This window comes from Hylobates moloch, unplaced genomic scaffold (genome assembly GCF_009828535.3).
Source record: "Hylobates moloch isolate HMO894 unplaced genomic scaffold, HMol_V3 SCAFFOLD_1, whole genome shotgun sequence".
Taxonomy (NCBI): domain Eukaryota; kingdom Metazoa; phylum Chordata; class Mammalia; order Primates; family Hylobatidae; genus Hylobates; species Hylobates moloch.
Genome location: NW_026652276.1, coordinates 56,250,358 through 56,274,061, shown reverse-complemented (window position 1 = coordinate 56,274,061; position 23,704 = coordinate 56,250,358). Strand labels below are relative to the sequence as shown.

The 23,704-nt window shown below is 34.6% G+C and overlaps 1 long non-coding RNA gene across 2 annotated transcripts in view; it reads right to left on the bottom strand.

Annotated features, from left to right (window-relative positions):
• Window positions 1–11,390, bottom strand: part of LOC116810569 (uncharacterized) — a 46,328-nt gene extending 34,938 nt beyond the window's left edge. For both annotated transcript variants that reach the window (XR_004370322.2, XR_009213991.1), the window contains exon 1: window positions 11,302–11,390. This is a non-coding gene — a long non-coding RNA (uncharacterized LOC116810569). The remainder of the gene's footprint in view (window positions 1–11,301) is intronic.
• Window positions 11,391–23,704: the final 12,314 nt, after the last annotated feature.

The window sequence follows — 23,704 nt, the reverse complement described above, 5'->3', positions numbered from 1 at the left end:
ATACAAATAACCTTTAGAATCTATTCTAAAGTTTACACAACCACAACAATATAAACATGGAATCTAGAGAAAGAAAAATAACATTACCTTTGTTCTGTTTTTATCAGATCACGTAGGGTAGAGTGCCAAAGGGCAAAGAGAGGAGTGATGTAGATAGTGAAAGTGATGCTCAACAAGCCACTTATCTTATGAGTTGGAAACATTTTAATAGACAACTAGAGATAGGGGCAGTAGCTCCAAAGGATATAACTCTAACCACCGAGCAAAAGTTAAAAATAGGAAGATTTTGAAGCTGTATAAAATAGAAATTTCAACTCAAAAGAGTTACTAATAAAGCAAGCTGCTTATATGGTAGTCAATCTTAGATCACTGAGAATTTTTTAAAAAGTGGAAAGATTATTTGTAGACAAGATTGCTACACTGAGCAGGAGTTTAGGATCTAGAACTGTAAGTATATTTTTAATAATAAGATAATATTGCAGGCATTTTTTTAAAGTGGAGTTACTTTTGTTTTATGTTCTCTGAATTTAAGAATATTACTTTTACATCAACCCATATGTAATGTGGGTAATCAAATGTACTGCAAAATAAACAATAACTTTAAAACATATGAACAAAACATGTGCTCACATTAAAGAAATGTCTCTTGGGAATACAAACAAAATTACATTATTAGAAATTATCTCCTGTTGCTGTTCCCTAATTTCTAGGTAACATTCCTCAGACCCTGAGTCTCTCCTCAAGCTTAGCTCAACTTTGGACCTTAAACCAGCTTGGTTCAAATTGTCAGTTACTAATAAACCTTAGATTTTCTTTCATGGATTAAATACTTCTTTTATTAACAGAGCAATTCTATTATGTCAAACAAGACTTGTTCCAGATGGAATGGTATATTCTAGACATCCTAAAAAGTCATAAATGGTAAAATGAAAACAATAAAATAAGTTAGACATCATCTGAAATGACCTCTTTATTTTACAGATGCTTTTGGGGGAATCCAGCATACCAGAGGTGACCACAGAAAGCTTATCCTCTGGGTAAGATTCTGAGATTGAATTACTCACCCATTGTATGTTTCCAGAAAAACAGAACCACATATATATAAATTAAGGGACAGACAGAGAGAGAGAGAGAGAGCAACCGACTTAAGTTTTACATATAGGGCAGAGAGATAGATTTATTATAAGGAATTGGTTCATGTGATTATGGAAACAGGCTAGTTCCAACGATATGCAGAATAAGTCAGTAAGTTAGAGAACCAGGATAGACAATGATTTAGCTCTAGTCTGAGTCTGAAGGCCTGAAAACCAGGAGAGCCCACTTCGTAGTTTCCATCTGAAGGCTGGCAGGCTGGAGACCCAAGGAGAATTGATATTTTAGTTAGAGTCCAAAGGCAGAAAAAAAAATTTCCAGTTCTAAGGGCAGGCAAGCAGGAAGAATTCTGTCTTAATTGGGAAAGTATTATCCTTTTTGTTCTATCCGGGCCCTCAACTAATTGGAAAAGCCCTATGCACATTACAGAGGATCATCTATTCTACTCAGTTTACAAATTTACATGTTTATATATCATCTAAAAACACCTCCACAGAAACACTTATAATAATGGTTAACCAAATATTTGGGCACCTTATGGCTTGGTAAAATTGACACATAAAAAACATCACACCCGCCATATGGCAATAAGGAACCATTTTTTGTTTTAAGTGGAGTTGCAATCATTCCTGGAAATATAGTAGCTTTAGAGTAAATAAGATTCTTGTCTTTGATGAATTGGGATGGTACACAGGTGGAAATGTGATAGCTTATCCAATATCCGTATTGTGTGAGGGATATAGTAGCAATGATACTATTAGAAATGTGTAACTGTTAAGTGCAATTGATTCACTGAACAAAGAAACAGACAGCCTGAAATTAGCCAACCACCATCTAGGGTCAGGTTTGGAAGCCAAAAGTCTCTATGGTGGTGTGTTTTTTTTTTTTTAAAAAGCTTCATCTTCAGAAAGGAAACAGTAGATTAGTCTGAAAACTAGGCCAAGATTTGGTTGTGACTGTAGCAGAACTGCAGAGAACTTTTAAATTAATAACCCTATCAACTTTCCTCTGCTGACATCAAAGCACTAATAAGAACTACTGTAACATCTGGTTGATGCACTTAAGAGCTTTGATTCTCTGATTCCCTGGAACCCTCTGATCCTGCCGAAGTTGTCAACTATACTCTTGCTAGAAGATAGCACCCTCCCTCACCTGGAAATAATATAGAAGCTTTAGTTAGAATACATTTTGCAAGAATATATTTGTCCCACTTAAGAAGTATCCTTCATGGCTTCTAAGCACCTAACTAGGTCTTTTCCAGTTGAGAAAGAAAGGGCTGCCCCAGCTTTGAGAAAAAATAAATTATTTGCCAAAAAGCCTCAGTGAAAACAGCTAAGGATTAGATCTTAAGGGTGATAGACTGGCTTAATAAAAGAGTGGATAAGACTTGGATTTTTAAAAAATTGTTTCTTTATCCAGTATTAACTCTAAACAATTACTTGCAGACACTCCAATCTGAGAAGTACGGTAATGACAAGCTTAGACATTCACTGATGAGGATTGTGTTATCCAACCAAAGAAGGGAATCTAGAGCAGCAAAGCCATCTAAGCATGAGAGGATTCTAGATCAGATGCTAGAGAAACAAGATGAATTTCCATTGCAGCCTTAGTACCAATTACAGAGGGGTGACTGTAGTTTTTCTCACCAACCCTGTGATTTTAAATGTTTGTTTAAAAAAATATATATAACCAGGTACAACTTTTAAGAAACAGTAATTAGATATAGTTAATATAAGATGTAAATATGCAGAAAACAGAAACTGGACTCCTTCCTTACACCTTATACAAAAATTAACTCAAGATGGATTAAAGATTTAAATGTAAAACTTAAAACCATAAAAACCCTAGAAGAAAACCTAGGTAATACCATTCAGGACATAGGGATGGGCAAAGACTTCATGACTAAAACACCAAAAGCAATTGCAACAAACGCCAAAATTGACAAATGGGATTTAATCAAACTAAAGAGCTTCTGAATAGCAAAATAAACTATCATCAGAGTTGAACAGGCAACCTACAGAATGGGAGAAAATTTTCACAAGCTACCCATCCGACAAAGGTCTAATATCTAGAGTCTACAAGGAACTTAAACAAATTTACAAGAAAAAAAAAAAGCATCAAAAAGTGGGAAAAGGATATGAATAGACACTTCTCAAAAGAAGATACTGATGTGGCTGACAAACATACGAAAAGAAGCTCATCATCACTGATCATTAGAGAACTGCAAGTCAAAACCATAATGAGATACCATCTCACACCAGTTAGAATGGTGATCATTAAAAAATCAGGGAATGATAGATGCTGGTGAGGGTATGGAGAAATAGGAATGCTTTTATACTGTTGGTTGGAGTGTAAATTAGTTCAACCATTGTGGAAGACAGTGTGGCGATTCCTCAAGGATCTAGAACCAGAAATACCATTTGACCCAGCAATCCCATTACTGGGTATATACCCAAAGGATTATAAATCATTCTGCTATAAAGACACATGCACATGTATGTTTACCGCAGTACTATTCACAATAGCAAAGACTTGGAACCAACCCAAATGCCCGTCAATGATAGACTGGATAAAAAATATGTGGCACATATACACCATGGAATACTATGCATCCATAAAAAAGGATGAGTTCGTGTCCTTTGCAGGGACGTGGATGAAGCTAGAAGCCATAATTTTCAGCAAACACAGGAACAGAAAAACAAACATCGCATGTTCTCACTCATAATTGGGACCTGAACAATGAGAACATGTGGACACAGGGAGGAGAACATCACACACCAGGGCCTGTCAGTGGGTGGGAGGCAAGGAGAGAGAGAGCATTAGGACAAATACATAATGCATGTGGGGCTTAAAACCTAGATGATGGGTTGATAGACGCAGCAAACCTCCATGGCACACGTATACCTATGTAACAAACCTGCACGTTCGGCACATGTATCCCAGAACTTAAAGTAAAATTTAAAAAAAACAAAAGATGTAAATAGATCTGAGCAGTAGAAAGGCTAGACTATAGTCGATATTCTCAGGGGTCCACTTACCTCAAACCTTACCACAATCAGTGTGATCTGGACAAATTGTAGTTTAAAATGTGTGCATCTCTGTGATTAAGGCATGTTTCTGAAACTGGGGAAGGCCACTTTCTGGAAGTGCAAAGGAATCACCACTACCAGAAGCAAACTCAACAATTGATTCTTGGGAGGTGGTTATAAATGTCTAATTATCCTCATCACTCAGGCGAGATATTCTTTTATTTTTTATAAGCTTTATTAAGATGTAATTTACACAACTATTTTATATAGAAAGATATAAATCATCTATTTAAAGTATGCAGTTTAAAGTTTATAATTTGAAAATTTTTGTTATAATCACAGATATGTGTAACCATCACTATAGTCAATTTTAGGACATTTTCATCTACTCAAAAATAAACTCTATACTAGTTAGCTGTCATTCTCCAATCTCCCAATCTACATGCCAGCTCTAAGAAATCACTAATTTACTTTCTGTCTCTATATATTTGCCTATTGTAGACATTTCCTATAAATTGAATCATATAATATGTCATTTTTGTGATTTACTTCTTTCACTTAGCATTAATGTCTCAAGATTCGTCCATGTTGTAGCATGTATCAGCACTTCATTCCTTATTATGGTTGGATAATATTTGTCTTTCATTTTACTTTTTGTTTCTATTTATCTCATGTCTTTTTGTTCAACGCTGCTTTCATTGTTTTATTTTGATTGTTAATATTTTCTAATGTGATAATTAAATTTCTTTAATAACATCTTTAGGACAACTTTTGACTTATTTCTTTAGTGATTGTTCTACAGCTTATTATATACAGTTGAATTTTGAACATGGGTTTGAACTACACAAGTCCACTTATACAAGTATTTATGAGTGCCTCTTCTACCTCCCCTTTCACCTCTTCCTTCTCTACCATCCCTGAGACAGCAAGAACAACCCCTCCTCTTTCTCCTTCTCCTTAGCCTACTCAATGACAAGATGACAAAGATGAAGACATTTATGATGATCCACTTCGACTTAATGAATAGTAATATTTTTCTTCCTTATAATTTTCTTAATAATATTTTCTTTTATCTAGCTTAATTGTAAAAATATAGTACTGTTTATGTTATCAATAAGGCTTCCAGTCAACAGTAGGCTATTAGTTAAGTTTTCAGGGAGGAAAAATTATAGGGGATTTTTTTTACTGCATGTGGAGTCAGCACCCCTAACCCCTACATTGTTCAAGGGTCAGCAGTACATGTTAATGTGTCAGAACCAGCTTCAGATGTGTACTAACTTAACTCCAGTAAGATATACAAATGTTACAGCTACATAGCTCTATTCCCTTCCTCCCCTTATAGTATTATTTGTTGTGTATCTTATATCTATAAATATTACAAACCCAATGATAGAATGTTATAAATATTAATTTACATAACTTTATGTCTTTTAAAGAAACTAAAAGGAGACCAAGTATATATTTATAGCTTTTGTTATATGAACCTTTCTATTTATCATTTCTCCATTTGTTCTGGTAGATTCAAGTTACCATCTTTTAGCATTTATTTACTCCAATACAAATCCTTTCCCATTCACCATTTTTCTGCTGTTTTTATCAAATGTATTGCATTTCCATACATTATAGGCGCAATAATAGATACATACATATTGTTTTATACAATTTCTTTCTAAGTAATGAAAAAAGAAAAATGCATTTATAACTGTCTTTTGTAAGTGCATAATTATCTTCACTAATGCTTTTGTTTTTTCAAGTGACCATCTGAGGTCACTTACTTTCAAGCTAAAGAACCTCCTTTAGTACTTCTTGTAAGATGAGTCTGATAACAACAAATTCTCTCCATTTTGGTTTATCTCCAAATGTCTATTTTTTCTTAACTTAACTTTTGAAAGATAGCTGTGCTAAGTACAGGCTTCCTGCTTGATAGTCTTTTTCATCCAAGTGCTTTGAATATGTTATCCCACTTTCTGCTGGTCTTCATTTTTTTCTGATGAGAAGTTAGCTATTAATTTTAATGGTCTATCTTTGTACATGACAAATTGTTTTTCTCTTGCTGCCTTCAAGATTTTCTCCTTGCCTTTGGCTTCTAGCATTTTTACTGTCATGTATCTGTTTGTAGCTCTCTGTGTTTATCCTGCTTAGAGTTCACTGAACTTCCTGGATATGTGGATTCTTGTTTTTCAGTAAATTTTGGAAGTTTTAGGCTATTTTTTTGAATACTTTTTCCTCCTTTGTCTCCTGATATTCTTAATATGCATATATTGGTATGCTTAATAGTATTCAACGCTTCTCTAGGGATCTGTTTATTTTTCTTCATTTCTTTCCTCTGTGTTTTGAAGTTGCATAATCTCTATCAATCTACCTTCAAGCTCAATAATTCTTTCTTCTGTCAATTTATGTCACCAAACTCAATGACACAATGTTATAAATATTAAGCACCACTAGTTAATTTTTCATTTCATTTATTGGACTCTTCAGCTCCAGAATTTCCACTTGGTTCTTTTCATAAATCATTTTTATCTCTTTATTTTTATTCTCTATTTTATACCACATTGTCTTCATAGCTTCTTCTATTTATCATTTTTTCATTACTTTGAACATATTCATAATGACTACTTTGAAATCTTTGTGTGTTAAAATCTGACATCTGGTTACTCTCACAGGTAGTTTTAAATGCCTGCTTTTTTTGGTGTTTGAGTCATACATTTCTGTTTCTTTTTATATCTCAAATTTTTTTGTTGAAAACTGGGCATTTTAAATAAATTATAACAACACTAGGTACTGGCCATCACTCTTCAGAACTTATTACTGCTATTTGCTTATTAATTTGTTTAATGACTGTCTAGATTATTTTTGTGAAGTACTCTGGAATATAAACTGTTGCACAGATAAAGATAATCAAATCTGGGCTCCTTTGAGAGGTAGTTCCGGAGGCCAGTGGTTAAGAGTTGTTCTGACTCAGGCGGATTCCAGCTGCTATTTCCTAGGTTCTGTCAGGCAAACTAACTGGCCTGCAGTCTAACATATACATCTGATGAATCTACAAACTCCTTCCAATTGCCTTTCACTATTACCTCCACTGTTTCTGAGAACACTTTTAGGCTTGAATTTCTTCAGCCTGGGTTACACATAAAGTGAGTTCCTTGGGGAAGAGATTAGTAGTTATTAGTTTTATGCTTTGCTTCTCTCCAGGCAAAATACCTGAGCTATGTCTCTGGATCTGGCAGTAGGGACAATGGTGCACTTCTCTATGAGTGACAGCCGCCACTTTAGGAGCTAAGTGCTTCATTAGGGTTGAGAAGGCACGCAGCAGCCTCATATCTTGTCAGATTGCCTCTCCCATGGTGGGCCCATCACTTTATGAATTTGAGTCATGGAGACTGAGGCTTCAGTATTTTCAGTGGCTCCCTGCCTAAAGCATAACCTCTATACCATGAGTGGGGGTGAGCAGGAGAAGGGATTTCCTGCCTCTCAGGAACTCTCATCGAGAACTTAGGCTCAAGGGCAGGTAACTGGGGGAAGGATGAACCATCCTACCTCTCCAGAGATGAAAGCCCTCTTACAGTCCCACCAACACTAGTTCAACAATTGTGGAAGACAGTGTGGCGATACCTCAGGGATCTAGAACTAGAAATATCATTTGACCCAGCCATCTCACTACTGGGTATATACCCAAAGGATTATAAGTCATGCTGCTATAAAGACACATGCACACTTATGTTTATTGTGGCACTATTCACAATAGCAAAGACTTGGAACCAACCCAAATGTCCATCAATGATAGACTGGATTAAGAAAATGTGGCACATATACACCATGGGATACTATGCAGCCGTAAAAAATGATGAGTTCATGTCCTTTGTAGGGACATGGATGAAGCTGGAAACCAACATCCTCAGCAAACTATCACAAGGACAAAAAACCAAACACCGCATGTTCTCACTCATAGGTGGGAATTGAACAATGAGAACACATGGACACAGGAAGGGGAACATCACACATCGGGGCCTGTTGTGGGTGGGGGGAGTGGGGAGGGATAGCATTAGGAGATATACCTAATGTAAATGACAAGTTAATGGGTGTAGCACACCAACATGGCACATGTATACATATGTAACAAACCTGCAGATTGTGCACATGTACCCTAGAACTTAAAGTATAATTATATATATATATAAAAAATTAAAAAAGAAAGAAAGCCCTCTTACTGGGAGCTGAGGGGAGAAGGAGACCTGTGTTTTTGGCTGAAATAGTCTGCAGTAGTTTCTTTCTTGATGATTTGGGAGAAGGGAGGAAGAGAGTGAGTCTCTATACAAATACCACAGATTCTCACCATTCTTACCAATTTTTAGTAGATTTTAATTAGCAAATGTTTATTTTCTCTACACCTTTGGGATCATTTCCCAAAGACTTAAAAGAGTGGGTTTTTAATAAATAATTTTCACCAGTTTCACTTGGGAACGGGTCCACAAAACTCACATTGTCTTACTGGAAGTACACCCTCCAAGTAGTATACTTCTGAGGCATGTGTTCCCTACCAATTTCTGATCAAGGTCCAACTGACCACACGGTTAGTACACTTTAACTGCCACCTTCTGTTAGCTGCTTTCCCTACCCGGCATCACTTCTGTACTCTTCTGTTAACATACTACGAAACCGTCAAATAAACTCCTTGCTCCTGAATCCTTATCTCAGAGTTGGCATTTGAATGATGCTAACCTGAGATCTCGAAAATAATATTTAATCTTTTGACTTCTGCAATTAAACACTTAGAGATATAGAGATTGAATGAATAGTGGGTAGAATACAATATGAGAACCTGGAAAGGGGATGGGATCCAGAACATAGGTGCTATGATTAGGCTTATATAAGAGAAGGGATACTTCCTCCCTTAAAGCAGGACAGCAGGAGGAAGAAAGAGAGAATGGATGCAAATGCAAGCATATGTATGCATTTGGTAGCAAGATTTTCACTATTGAGATGACTTTCCATTAGAATCTTTATACTACCTAATGTCCTTTAGCTTCACAGAACGCTTAAACACCCTAAAGACATGCTTGCTTACTAAAATATACAAATGATGACCCTAAGGCTTCCTTTCCTTTAAAGCCCCTTTGGGGACTATAAATCATGCTGCTATAAAGACACATGCACGCATATGTTTATTGCAGCACTATTCACAATAGCAAAGACTTGGAATCAACCCAAATGTCCAATAATGATAGACTGGATTAAGAAAATGTGGCACACATACACCATGGAATACTATGCAGCCATAAAAAATGATGAGTTCATGTCCTTTGTAGGGACATGGATGAAGCTGGAAACCAACATCCTCAGAAAACTATCTCAAGGACAAAAAACCAAACACCACATGTTCTCACTCATAGGTGGGAATTGAACAATGAGAACACATGGACACAGGAAGGGGAACATCACACATTGGGGCCTGTTGTGGGGTGGGGGGAGGGGGGAAGGATAGCATTAAGAGATATACCTAATGTTAAATGACAAGTTAATGGGTGTAGCACACCAACATGGCACATGTATACATATGTAACTAACCTGCATGTTGTGCACATGTACCCTAAAACTTAAAGTATAATAATAAAAATAAAAATAAAAGAAAAGCCCCTTTGGATGCCACTGCTGAAGTTTGCCTGAGACTTCTCTTCATTATTGTACTCAAGTCTAATTTAGCATGAGTGTCTCATTTATTGTTTCAATATGTTAGTATACACAATAGGACTATGATCCAATATTTTAGAACTGAGAACTCTTTCTCCTCCTTTGGATGCCCTTCTATCCCTGCACTGACCCATTAGCATTGATTTTAAAAATGAACTCTCAAAGGACTAATTTACTGGTATTTCTTATGTGAAGTTTCCTGCTGTAAATCTACATACTCACTGAAAATCTGATGAAAAAGACAGGTCCTGGAGAGGTTAAGAAAACGGAGAGCATATTCAGTTAGAGATGCTGAATATGCTCTTCCTTTTAAAAACCAAATCTTTCTTTCTTCAAGAAAGACTCAATACATAAGACAGATTTGGACTTTAAAATGGACTTGAATGATGAGCAAAGAAAGCAAAAAGCTGAAAGGGTGGTTTAGGCAAAAGGAAATGACAAATCACAAAGCACTAAATATGTTTGAGGAATTACAAGTTTAACAAGATAGAGTTCACAAAGTTTAAAGAGAAAATTCAGAGAGATAGGTTTGAAACGTGTTATGAAAGGGCTTAACAAAACAGTGTGCTTAATTTGATAGACAATGGAGGATTATAAAAAGGTTAATTTAGAAGTTTGTCTTATTTAAGCCAGGCTTTAACAAATGCTATACAAAATTATGTAGTTTTGTCTACATTCTTGGTAATACCTGCTGTATCACTGTGACCATTAATTTAGACATGGGGTTTTTCATATATTCATCTCGAAATCTGTGTGTTCTTTTTACTTCGTAATACCCCAAAACTAATTATGATAACAGGCAACAAATTTTCAGATACTATTATCATTCCTGTTTCCTCACCATGTTTAGTTAGTCCTGAAAGCATGCCTGACTATTTTATGTGAAGTGCTTTTCTTCCTTTTGCTATTCAGCTTCCAGTTTGGAACTCTGGTATTATCTTTCTGCTTGGATGAATATCCCTGTGCAGCTGCTTTAAAAAAAGAGAGAGAGAGAGAGAGAGACAAACCATACTGATACCTAATGGACACACTGCATTCTTGAATTTCATTATTAGAGATAAAACCACCAAATTGACTTTACATGTGAGATGCAGGTGTCCACAAATGTAACTTTCCAAGTTGTAATCAAAATTTTACATTTAACTTACTATTGCCTCTCTATAAAAAATTCATTTTTGCGGTTTTTATATATGCTTTCTTCTCACAATAATTTCATTAAAATATATAATATTATATATATCCAACTATATGAACATATATTTGGATATAATATTTAGTATGTATATTTGGTAAAAAATATGAAGATATATTTTGTAAATATATATATGTATATATATATATGGGGCTATACCTAATAAATACATTGTCCTGCCCATTTTACCAAAATAAACACAACTTTATATATATATATATATATATATGTATGTATATGTAGAGAGAGAGACAGAGACAGAGACAGAGACAGATCCTTGTGAAATAGCAGAAAATGCACCTGATTTGGAAGCTCAAAATCTGTGTTCAAATTCAGTTCTTGAAGTTGAATAATTGATCTCTTAAGCTTTTAGAGTGTCTGTATGTCTGCAAAAGAAAGATGTTATGAGAATTATATATAAGACATGCCAAGTATATGCATACGTTAAATAAAATATATTATATAATTACATATATAATTATATAATGGAAATAAAGATGTTTGGAATAATTCTTGTAATATTAGCAGGTAACTAAAGAATAATGATACTTCGACTTTTTTGTCTTTAGTATAATTGCAATCATTTGAGTCTGCCACTATATTTTACCCATTTTAATTCTGAAACATAATAAATATTTCACATTCATCAAGAATACCAGACATACTAGATAAAAAACTATAGTCAGCAAAAAAGACGTTTCTCATATTTAAATGGCCATGAATACTTAGAGGTGTGAGATCTGCCATAAATTCTAATTTCAGTTCTGTCACTTGGTTCATAATACATGCAATCTATATCAATACATAATATCTATATCAATCTATTTTCTACTTCAATATTTAAAAATCCAAAGTTAAAAGTTGGCCCTAAAATGAAAGTCATGTTTCATATAACTGTAATATTACCTAATAGAAAAACATTACTAAGTTGGGGCATAGAAATAGTTGAATTCTGTTTCACTCATTACAGTAATAAATTGTAAATGCAAACCACTTATTCTGTTCTTATCTGTAAAACAGAAAAGAGGACATCTACATATGCTCAAGATCTAAAATTCTGTGGTTTTATAATCTTCTAATTCTATTAATTTCCTAATAAATAATTTAAAATATAAACTAGTTTCAAAATACTTCTGTTTCAAATAATGCAGGAAGCATTTTCAGTTTTCTACGTTCATCAAAGATGAGGCTTACCTTTCTTGGGCTGGCATCATATTTCAGATATGGCATGTCATATTCAACAACTTAAAAATGGCTGGGTGTGGTGGTTCACACCTGTAATCCCAGCACTTTGGGAGGCCGAGGAGGGCAGATCATGAGGTCAGGAGTTCGAGACCAGCCCGATAAACATGGCAAAACCCCATCTCTACTAAAAATACAAAAATTAGCCAGGTGTGGTGGCGTGCGCCTGTAATCCCAGCTAGCAGGCTGAGGCAGGAGAATTGCTTGAACCCGAGAGGTGTAGGTTGCAGTGGGTTGAGCTCATGCCACTGCACTCCAGCCTGGGCAACAGAGTGAGATTCTGTCTCAAAAAACAAAAAACAGGACGGGCGCGGTGGGATTACGCTTGTAATCCCAGCACTTTGGGAGGCCGAGGTGGGCGGATCACGAGGTCAGGAAATCAAGACCACGGTGAAACCCCGTCTCTACTAAAAATACAAAAAAAAATTAGCCGGGCATGGTGGCGGGCGCCTGTAGTCCCAGCTACTCAGAGAGGCTGAGGCAGGAGAATGGAGTGAACCCAGGAGGCGGAGCTTGCAGTGAGCCGAGATCGCGCCACTGCACTCCAGCCTGGGCGACAGAGCAGGACTCTGTCTCAAAAAAATAAATAAATTTAAAAAACAAACAAACAAAAAAACAACAACAACAACAAAACTTAAAGACTAGAGGGGTTAAAATATGGAAGGAAATGATATGTTTTAAAGAAAAAGACAAAATAATAAACAAATGCATGTAATATCCACTTTATGAGTAGAAGAGAAGATTTGTCTATTTTCTAGTGAAGAATGGTCACTGTGAGCAAAGCTTCTTTCATTCCACATTGCCTTCCTCAAGATTTGTATCATTACAGGTTTGCAATGCACTGCAATGTCACAGTCATTGTTATGAATAATTACAAAGTGAGATGTGTATTTTATGAGACTATTCCAGAGAATGAATCAGTGGGGGAAATTAAAAATAAAAGAGCCTAGATGTCTTCACAGCAGAAAGTCATAGTTACATATGCCCCTCTTCAGCTTTTACTATAAAATGTTTTTAGTGCTCAGAACCTCAGCTTTTTTTTCTTAAGTTCCAGAGACAATCATTAAAATCATTTTGTTATCAATGTCTTTAATTTCTATGTCCCTCTCTCCATCCCTTCTCGCATGTTGGTCAAGATCCTACTAATTTCCTTTGCGCTTACATCCTGCCAACTGAGGGTTGTTAAATAAAATCACATAGATTGGTATTATATATTCAAAATAGTCAGTATTAATTGAGTAGTCAACAATGTCCATCAATCTTACTCTATTTTCATATGGTGCTAAAACATTTATATCAATGACTTTTCAATGCATTTTCCACACTAACCAAACCTCTCACTCCCTTCATCTTTTCATCACACTTTTTAGCTGATGACCTCAATTACTATTTTGTATAATCTTGAAGCCATCAGATAAGAACTCAACTCATCTCATCATCAAACTGCAAACTTAACCTGAACAGTCACCAACACTCTCTTTATTCACTCTTGTTATAATGGATGTCAGAGTTGTGGTTTCCCTTCTTCTATAATCCTAGCACTCTCGTTGTATTTGGGACCCTATCTTACTCATTTTTTAGTCACATCCACTGACTATATCTTCCCTTTCTACACATCGTTGTCTGTGAGTATTCAAACATTCTCTGGCATCTCTCATATTAAAGAAAACTAAATCGCTCCTGAATCCCATATTACTTTCCATAAGCTATAATATTTTCTTTTTCATTTCAAGTCAAATTTATTGGGAAGAATCTTTATATATGCTACTTTATCTCCTAAGCCCATGTTGAATCTGAACTGACTCTCCATTTGGCTTCTACCTTTGCCATTGTATCAAAACTGCTCCTACCAAAGACACCAAAAATATGTTCTGCCCACCCCAACCTTTCTTGAATAATTGGATAATTCCTATTCAAGTCTCATATTTTGTTTCCTCAATGATACCTTAATAATTAATTAAATTATGATGTCACAGTAATCTGTATTTATTCTTCTTAGCATTTATCAACATAGACTACAATTCAATGCTTATTTTGTTGTTGCTCAAAGGCACATCATTCCATGCTGGTACAATTAAATAAAAATTCTGACCAAGAAGCATTACTGAGTACTGAGAGTAACACTATCAATACATAGCAAACTTATCAAAAGAAATCTGCTTATTGCAATTTTTCCCCTAAAGATTCATTCAACAATGTGATGGCTCTAATCTTTCTTTCACTTTTCTCAGCCTAAAACAATCTGAATTTTACCTCCAGCTAATCAACTATCGTCTTCATTTCTTACTCAATTATCTTGCTACCTCTTTATTATATACAGAAATCTAGTCTTTTTCAGCAGCATGAAAAAAATGTCTTCTAAGAAGGATAGAGACCTTGTATCCTTCTATAAATGGGAAAGGGTTATCAACTCTTCAGTAATGTTTAATTTTTAACCTTTACTACTTACTTAGTCCCTATCTTTCTTAGATCTCTTACCTATAATTGAGGGAGTGAATGAGTGAATAAATGCTTGAAAAAGAAATTGGTAATGACATCATGATTCACTGAGAATATGCCAAGAAAGAAGAATGAAAATAGTTAGAATGAAATATTTGTGTTATTTTAAGGTTTTGAAACTCTGCCCTTTCTTTTAGAGGTCTAAGTCATTAGATCCCAATATCTTTATTTAATTTTTATATGGTAGAGATCTAGGAAGAACATAATTGTGACATGTCATATAATTACTTCCTGATTTGATGTGCCATTTTAATTAATTTGGGGTTAAGTTCCCATACTATAGGATAAAATGGTGGGGTTCATGTTATCTCTTCAATTTTTCCATTACTCTGGGGAGGAGAAGGGAGAGTACTTAAGCTTTTCATATTAAAGTTTCTAAGCTGATAAAAATTCAAGGTTAGCACAGATTTTGTGTTGTTCAAGTAAAACACACACTATCTGAGGAATATTTAGGCGATCAAATATATTTTTAGAACTGTCTCAGAGATTTTTTTCTCTGACAAAATAATAGTTTCTAGGAAACCATTGAAAGACTATTTTTTTTAAATTAGCTTCATGATTAGAATATTTTAAAAACCATCAGTACTTATTTTTTACTGAAACATTTCTCTATTCAAAACAAGCAGATGCACTCTGACTCAATATCAAACTCAAAATCATTGCTGTTTATATCCAAGATTATCAAGTAGCTAAACTTATATCTGCCTGCTGTTTGTCAACACTTCCTCCTCATCTGGCCAAGTGCACAGTGACTTTGTTTGACATCATTTGGCACACGAATTCTCCAAGTTTAATTCTTCAGGCCAGCACAGTTGCAAGTTTCTTTAGTCCTTCCCCTCCTCTGGATTATTCCAGAACACCTTTCCTTTTTAAAGGGGAACTGCTGCCCCATTATCTAGGGCTCAGCTCTCTATGCATAAATCTCCAGTAAGGTACACATGGATTTTTCTCTCCCCAAACTAACTTCTTGAGAATTTCATGCCCCAGGGAATAATGAAGAAAATGTGATTCACTTCCGTTTCCACTTAATGACATATATTAACTTTGTAATGAATTCATAGACTTAAGTAACAATTATTCTAAACCAGGAGTTAGCAAACTTTTTCCATAAAGAGCCAAATAGTAAACATTGTTGGCATTGTGAGCCATATGATCCCTTTCACAGCTATTCAACTCTACCACTGTAGCTCAAGAACAGCCATAAGCAATTCATAAAAGGATGAGTGTGACTGTGTAACAATAAACTCTATTTACAAAACTAATGGTGCACCAGGTTTGACCCATAGGCCATAGTTTTCTGACCCCTATTCAAAACTAACTATTAACATATAGGGAGCATACTGACATAAGTGAAAAAACATGGTTATTGAAGTCAAGCCAACATGTATTCATATCCTGGCTCTGGCAATTTATATAATTTGGGATAAATGATAAGACCTATTTAAATCTTCTTTGTCATCTGTTAAAGGAAATTGTATCTCCCATCCCACACACGTTCTATGAATATTAGATGAGAAAAAATGTTTATAAAAAGTTTAAACAGAAATTTTTACAACAATGAACATGAAAATAACATTGCTATTTATGTGAATAATAACCATTATTTCAAATTCTATGAAACTTACCTCAGATTCAGTTTTATGCTTGACTGAGAATGGCTTGTCCTTATATACACTAGATACTTTAAAAACTGTGCTAGTAAGTGAAATGCAAGAAACACATGACTTTAGTTAACTATTTGAGCAGTAATTGTCAATCTGTAACTTGGGCATGACAAAAAAGTTTCATTTAAAAATCTATTATACCTTTTATTCTTCAAATCTAGACTCACAGGTTATTATCATTTTAATCTTGAAACCCCATCTTAGTTAGTAATATAGTTGACATCCAATATAATTTTGCTAGATTTCAATAATATAATTAGTCATTGAGATAATCTTCATAGTGAACATATTTAAATTATTTACAAAATTAGTTTGGTTTACAATATTTATAACAGTTTTCAAACATGCATTTGGTTATTCTGACTACATACCAATGTCACAGTTTTATCACAGTTTTATCATGTTAACATTTTCAAATTTCCTACTTTAAATTTTATAGGGAACCAAAAAAGAGCCCATAGAGCCAAGACAATCCTAAGCAAAAAGAACAAAGCTGGAGGCATCACACTACCTGACTTCAAACTATACTACAAGACTACAGTAACCAAAACAGCACGGTACTAGTAACAAAGCAGATATATAGATCACTGGAAGAGAACGGAGGCCCCAGAAATAACACCACACATCTACAGTCATCTGATCTTTGACAAATCTGACAAAAACAAGCAATGGGGAAAGGATTCTCTATTTAATAAATGGTGTAGAGAAAACTGTCTAGCCATATACCGAAAGCTGAAACTGGACCCCTTCCTGACACCTTATATGAAAATTAACTCAAGATGGATTAAAGATTTAAATGTAAAACTTAAAACCACAAAAACCCTAGAAGAAAACCTAGACAATACCATTCAGGACATTGGCATGGGCAAAGACTTCATGACTAAAACATCAAAAGCAATTGCAACAAAAGCCAAAATTGAGAAATGGGATCTAATTAAACTAAAGAGCTTCTGCACAGCAAAAGAAACTATCATCAGAGGGAACAGGCAACCTACAGAATGGGAGAAAATTTTTGCAATCTATTTATCTGACAAAGGGCTAATATCCAGAATCGACAAGGAACTTAAACAAATTTACAAGAAACAAACAAACACCATCAAAAAGTGGGCAAAGAATATGAACAGACACTTCTCAAAAGAAGACATTTATGCAGCCAACAAACATATGAAAAAAAGTTCATCATCATTGGTTTTTAGAGAAATGCAAATCAAAATCTCAATGAGATACCATCTCACACCAGATAGAATGGCGATCATTTAAAAGTCAGGAAACAACAGACGCTGGAGAGGATGTGGAGAAATAGGAATGCTTTTACACTGTTGGTGGGAGTGTAAATTAATTCAACCATTGTGGAACACAGTGTGGCAATTCCTCAAGGATCTACAACCAGAAATACCATTTGACCCAGCAATCCCATTGCTGGGTATATATCCAAAGGATTATAAATCATTTTACTATAAAGGCATATGCACACATATGTTTATTGCAGCACTATTCACAATAGCAAAGACTTGGAACCAACCCTAATGTCTATCAATGATAGACTGGATAAAGAAAATGTGGCACATATACACCATGGAATACTATGCAGCCATAAAAAAGAATGAGTTCATGTCCTTTGCAGGGACACGAATGAAGCTGGAAACCATAATTCTCAACAAAGTAACACAGGAACAGAAAACCAAACACTGCATGTTCTCACTCATAACTGGGAGTTGAACAACGAGAGCATATGGGCAGAGGGAGTGAAACATCACACACTGGGGTCAGCTGGGGAGTGGGGGGTTAGGGCAGGGATTGCATTAGGAGAAATATCTAATGCAGATGACAGGTTGATAGGTACAGCAAACCACCATGGCACTATGTAACAAACTTGCACATTCTACACATGTATCCCAGAATTTAACGTGTAATAAAAAAATTTAAAAATAAGAACAGTAATAGAAGCAATCATTAATAAAATCTATTTAGCCTGTATCTTAACACCTAAGCAAAATGAGAACATTAATAAAAGTTGCTTACTTATGTTTTACATAAACATATGTAACTTACATTCGCTGAATTTTTTTCAGATAAAGAATAACAACTCAAAGTAATTGTATGCATGCATAAAAGACAGACATCACAACAGGAAAATCTATACACATTCATGCATTGCTTAACACTGAGGATATATTCTGAGAAATGCATTGTTAGGCAATTTTGTTATTGTGAGAACATCATAGAGTGTACTCACACAAACCTAGATGGGAGAGGCTACTACTGTATGTATAGCCTGTTGCTCCTAGGCTACAAACCTATACAGCATGTTACTATACCAAAACTGTAGGTAATTATAATAAAAAGGTAAGTATTTATGTTTCTAAACATTGTAATAAAGAGGTAAGTATTCATGTTTGTAAACATAGAAAAGATACAGAAAAAATACAGTATAAAAGATTTTAAAATGATACAAATGTATAGAGGCTTTACTATGAATGGAGTTTGCAGGACTAGAAGTTGCTCTGGGTGAGTCTGTGAGTGAGTAGATGTGAAGGCCTAGGACATTACTGCACACTATTGTAGACTTTATAAACTTTGTACACTTAGGCTACACTAAATTAATTTTTAAATAAAAATAAATTATATTCATAAAAATAAATTAACCTTAGCTTTCAGTAATTTTTTTACTTTACAAACTTCTTAACTTTCTTAGCTTTTCTACTGTTTTTCATAACACTTAGAAGACAAACACATTGTACGGCTGTACAAAAAAATTTCTTTCTTTATATTTTTATTCTATAAGCTCTTTTCTATTTAAAAAAATATTTTTAATTTTTAAACCTTATTTTAAACTAAGACAAACACACACACTAGCCTTGGCCTGCACAGAGTCAGGATCCTCAATATCACTGTCTTCCACCTCCACCTCTTGTTCCACTGGAAGGTCTTTAGGGGCAATAACACTCACGAAGTTGTCATCTCCTAGGATAATAATACTTTCTTCAGGATTACCTCCTGAAAGACCCACCTGAGACTGCTTTACAGTTAACTTTTAAAAAATGTACTTACTATACTGTACTTTTTGTCATTATTTTAGAGTGTTCTCCTTATAATAAGAGGACATATTTGTTTCCTGCCTATGCTAGTAAAGATAATGTCTTCCTCCGGAACAAAGATAGGACAGATTTTCTAGCAGTACCTTACATGATTTTGAGTTTCCTAAGCCATGGATTCCACAGCTGTCCCACAGATCTATTGTGTGTCCACTTGTGTTGACTTTTGCATTGCGCCCTACGGGACTTGTCAGGAGAGGAAGCAAAGGAAGTGCAGTGAACACAAAGCTCTTTGCAGGTCACTGTGGCATAAGTAATAAAGTTCTTTGTCTTTAACACAGGAATGTCATGTCTACTAGCATCTATGAAACTGTAAAAGGCTAATTCATTAGTTTGAAAGCAGGGTAAAATCTGAAAATCATTTTTTTGACATAGGCAGATTATAGTCTTTCTTTTATGCCTCGTAATTTTCTATTAAATCCTAAATTAAGTAATACATTGTTCAGTGCTATATTAAAGTATTTCCTTTAAATAATTTTTGTTTGTGAAGTTTTCCAATTAAGTTTCTTAGAATGTGTTGTATTTGTACATCCATCAAGGTGATGCCCTTCAGAAGACTCTATAGAATACAGATTACAAACTCTTCTCTGGTTGATGGCAACTTTATGTCTAGCCTTGTGTGAGCTCTGGAAGTTGTTTAATTAAATTTTTTACTATTTAATTAATTAGTTATATTTAATTAATTAATTAAATTTTTTACTTGAGTTCAGTGGTTTCTGCTAAAGTATGTGAATATTAGTACTCAGGAAAAGACTAAAGAAGATTCCTCTATGTATCTCCAGAATCTCTCTGGGCAGCTACCATCTTTCCAGTTCCTTACCCATGAATTCTAGTTGCTTTCACTCAGGGATACCACCTGAGTGTTCTGTTTCTTCAACTCAGAGAGACCACCAGCCTATGTTTAGGCTCCCTTCCTCACTCTGTGAGCCACAAACTTCTTCCAGGCAATACAAAATGCGGAGAATCATAAGGCTCATTTCTTTTTTTTCTTTTCTGTCAGGGATTATGATCCCTGTGCTTCCTGATGTCCAATGTTTAAAATCCATTGTTTTGTATATTTTGCTCAGTTTTTTAGTTGTATACAGTGGAAAAGTAAATTGAGTCTCCATTACACTATCCTCACTGACAGTGGAAGTACACTTGCATTTTTAGAGTTTACAAAACAATTTTGTTACTATAGAAATAGTTTTAGAGATAGAAAATTGAATTACTTGCAAAAAATAAAGAATGGAAGACAGGATAAGGAAAAAAACACAATTCCATGTGAGTTTTTTTCTAATTTTTAATTGCCATTAAAATGGTAGGTGCTTTGTGGATGAATAGAGTCAGTGATCACAATAGTGTAAATAATACAAGTAATCATAACAAAGTAATATTCTTCTGTTATTATTTTTTAAATTTTCTAAGCTCATAATCTCTTAACAGTAATTTTTAGTAACTTTTATCAGCAAACATTTTTAAGATATTTTGCTATGTGTGATGTGGCATATAAAGATGTGTAGGTCTGAGTTTTCTGATTCAGGAACTTCAAATCTAGTCATGGAAACAAGATAATTTCTGTCTGCTATACATTAGCTGTATGAATCTATGCCAATTACTTAATTTATCCAAGCACAAATAAATAAAAAGTAGAAATAGATGATATTTAAATGTTTTCTTACATCAGAAAAGTTAGGCTCAATAAAAGAGTACTTTAAAGGTTTATCTGTGTGTTTACCTATATGTTACATAAGAGGGTGTCAGAAAAAAAATGACTCCATGACTTACCCTCAAGACGTTTAAAACTAACTGTAACGCAAAGGCTTTTATTTTGTAAAAGAGTGTTCCAATGACAAAACTGTGAAGTTGCTAAAATAGGCTCTATTAATAATGAATGAAATAATATTTATTGGTGTGAGTTGGAAATTTCATTATTATTGCTCCCCAAATAACCAGAAGACAGAACTAAAGGGATATCACTTTTTTATTATGCTTTAGTTGGTAGCTTAACTTGGCTGCAAAAAGAGGGAGCGGTTCATCTCCCTGAGCATATTCTCACTAAGTAACACACTTTGTAGCACTTTTAAATGCAATACCTTGAGACCAGTATTTTAAATGTAATACTTTGAGAAGAAACAATGTCAAATAGGCAAATTCCAGTCAGAACTGTTATGTTTATGCTTTAAGGCACCTAATTCTACACTATATAAACAAAGTAATAATAGGTAAAATATAAAAATATAAAACTAAAGTGCTACGATTGGACTCAAATATAAGACAAATTACTGTGGTCCAGAAATACAACTTCCCTGCCTAATGGGACTGAATCAGCAAGTGTGCTGCACTATTGATCCAGAGACAGGCAACGTCTCAAGTTTGGCTCTGGTGAGGTAATGGACATCAGTATTGCTCCAAAAGAAACATCAACTGGAAACAGGCACATGGCCTGATGTCAAGAGGTGGGAAGACTCATGACAGAACCAGCATAGTCTTCAAGGAAGACGAATCCAAACTGTTTCCAATCTGCTGAATGTAACTATGACAGATATAAAGATACAGGCAAAAAGGCAGAAGGACAAAACTAAACTGCATGATCAGAACAGCTAAGAACACACCTTGTTCCCAAGACCCAGACTAGGAGATCTGGCTCTCAAGAGTTGGAGTGAAAAAACCCATGAAACTCACTAATTCAAAAAAAGAAAATATGAAAAATTCAATGCTAAGAAAGGCAGCAATTAAACATTAACATCAAAATAGGTGTGCAGTCCAGAAGATATTTAACTTCATAGAACAATCTGTCAAAGACTTATATTGGATACTGTCTTAGTCTGTTCTGTGATCCTATAAAGAAATACCTGAGGGTGGGTAATTTATAAAGGAAAAAAGATTTATTTGGTCCACAATTTGGTGTCTGGAAAGTTCAAGATTGGGCATCTGCCTCTGGTGAGGGCCTCAGGCTGCTTCCACTCATGGAAGAGGGCATGTGTAGATATCACATGGTGAAAGAAGAAGCACGAGCAGAGGGGAGAGGTGCCAGAGAACCATCTCTCAGAGAACTAACAAAGTGAGAACTCACCACCATAGAAGGGCATTAATCTATTCATGAGAGATCTGCCTCATGACCCGAACACCTCCCATTCAGCCCCGTCTTCAACATTGGAGTTCAAATTTCAACATGAGGTTTGGAGGAGACAAAATAAACCATATCCAAACTATAGCAAAGGTTTATAATAAAACCTTATAAACTGTAAAACTCACAAGAAACAGGAAATTGTGAAATATGATAGGAAGAAATGAAACAAAAAACATTGTTTCTAGGAAGAATTGTTCGAGTTGAAAAATATAGTCACTGAAATAGCCCAATTTAAATGTAAAATATGGACAGGATAATAAAGAATCTGTGTAGTAAAAATAGAGCTGAATAAATCACTTAAAACACAGCATAGAGAGACATAGATATAAATGTCACAAAGTAATTAAGAAAGAAGTGGATCAGATAAACGTTACCAAAAATAATGAAGAAATTATGAATGGTTGAGAAATTTGCACAAATGTGTATATGATGAGATCAAAAATAAACTTCCTGTATCGATCAGAATAAATAAATACAAGTTTACAGCTAGTCACATTCTAGCTAAACTGCAGCTGGAACAAATGTTATAAACTACCAGGGATAAAAGACAGATTATCCTAAAAAATTAAAGAATAAGTATGATAGAAAGCTTTTCACCCACTATTAGAACCCATAAATCTATAAAGTAATATCTCCATATTTCTTCATAAAGGAAAAACCAGTCAGTGTGACATTTTATACACAAATAACATATCATTTTAAAGCAAGAGCAAAATAATGATGCAAACTTTCATAAAAGAATGTTTAAACATGTGATTCTGCTATAAGACAAGAGACCTCAGAAAACGTACTAAGTTTTCATATCCAATAACTACAAAAACCTCCTTAAGGTATTTGCTTAATGTCACCTACTCAAATGAGACATAACCTGCCAAACACCAAATTAAGACTAGATTTTTTTCTGAAGATGAGGAGGAAAGATACTGAAAAAGGTTTATATGATACTTCAACTGTGTCTATAATGTTCTATTTCTTTAAAGCAAAAGAAAAAAACAGGAAAACAAAAAACCCTTAAAAATCAAAATCAGAGGTCAATAATGAAAACATTAGACTCTGATAGAACTGAATGGTAAAAGCATGGTGGTTGGTTT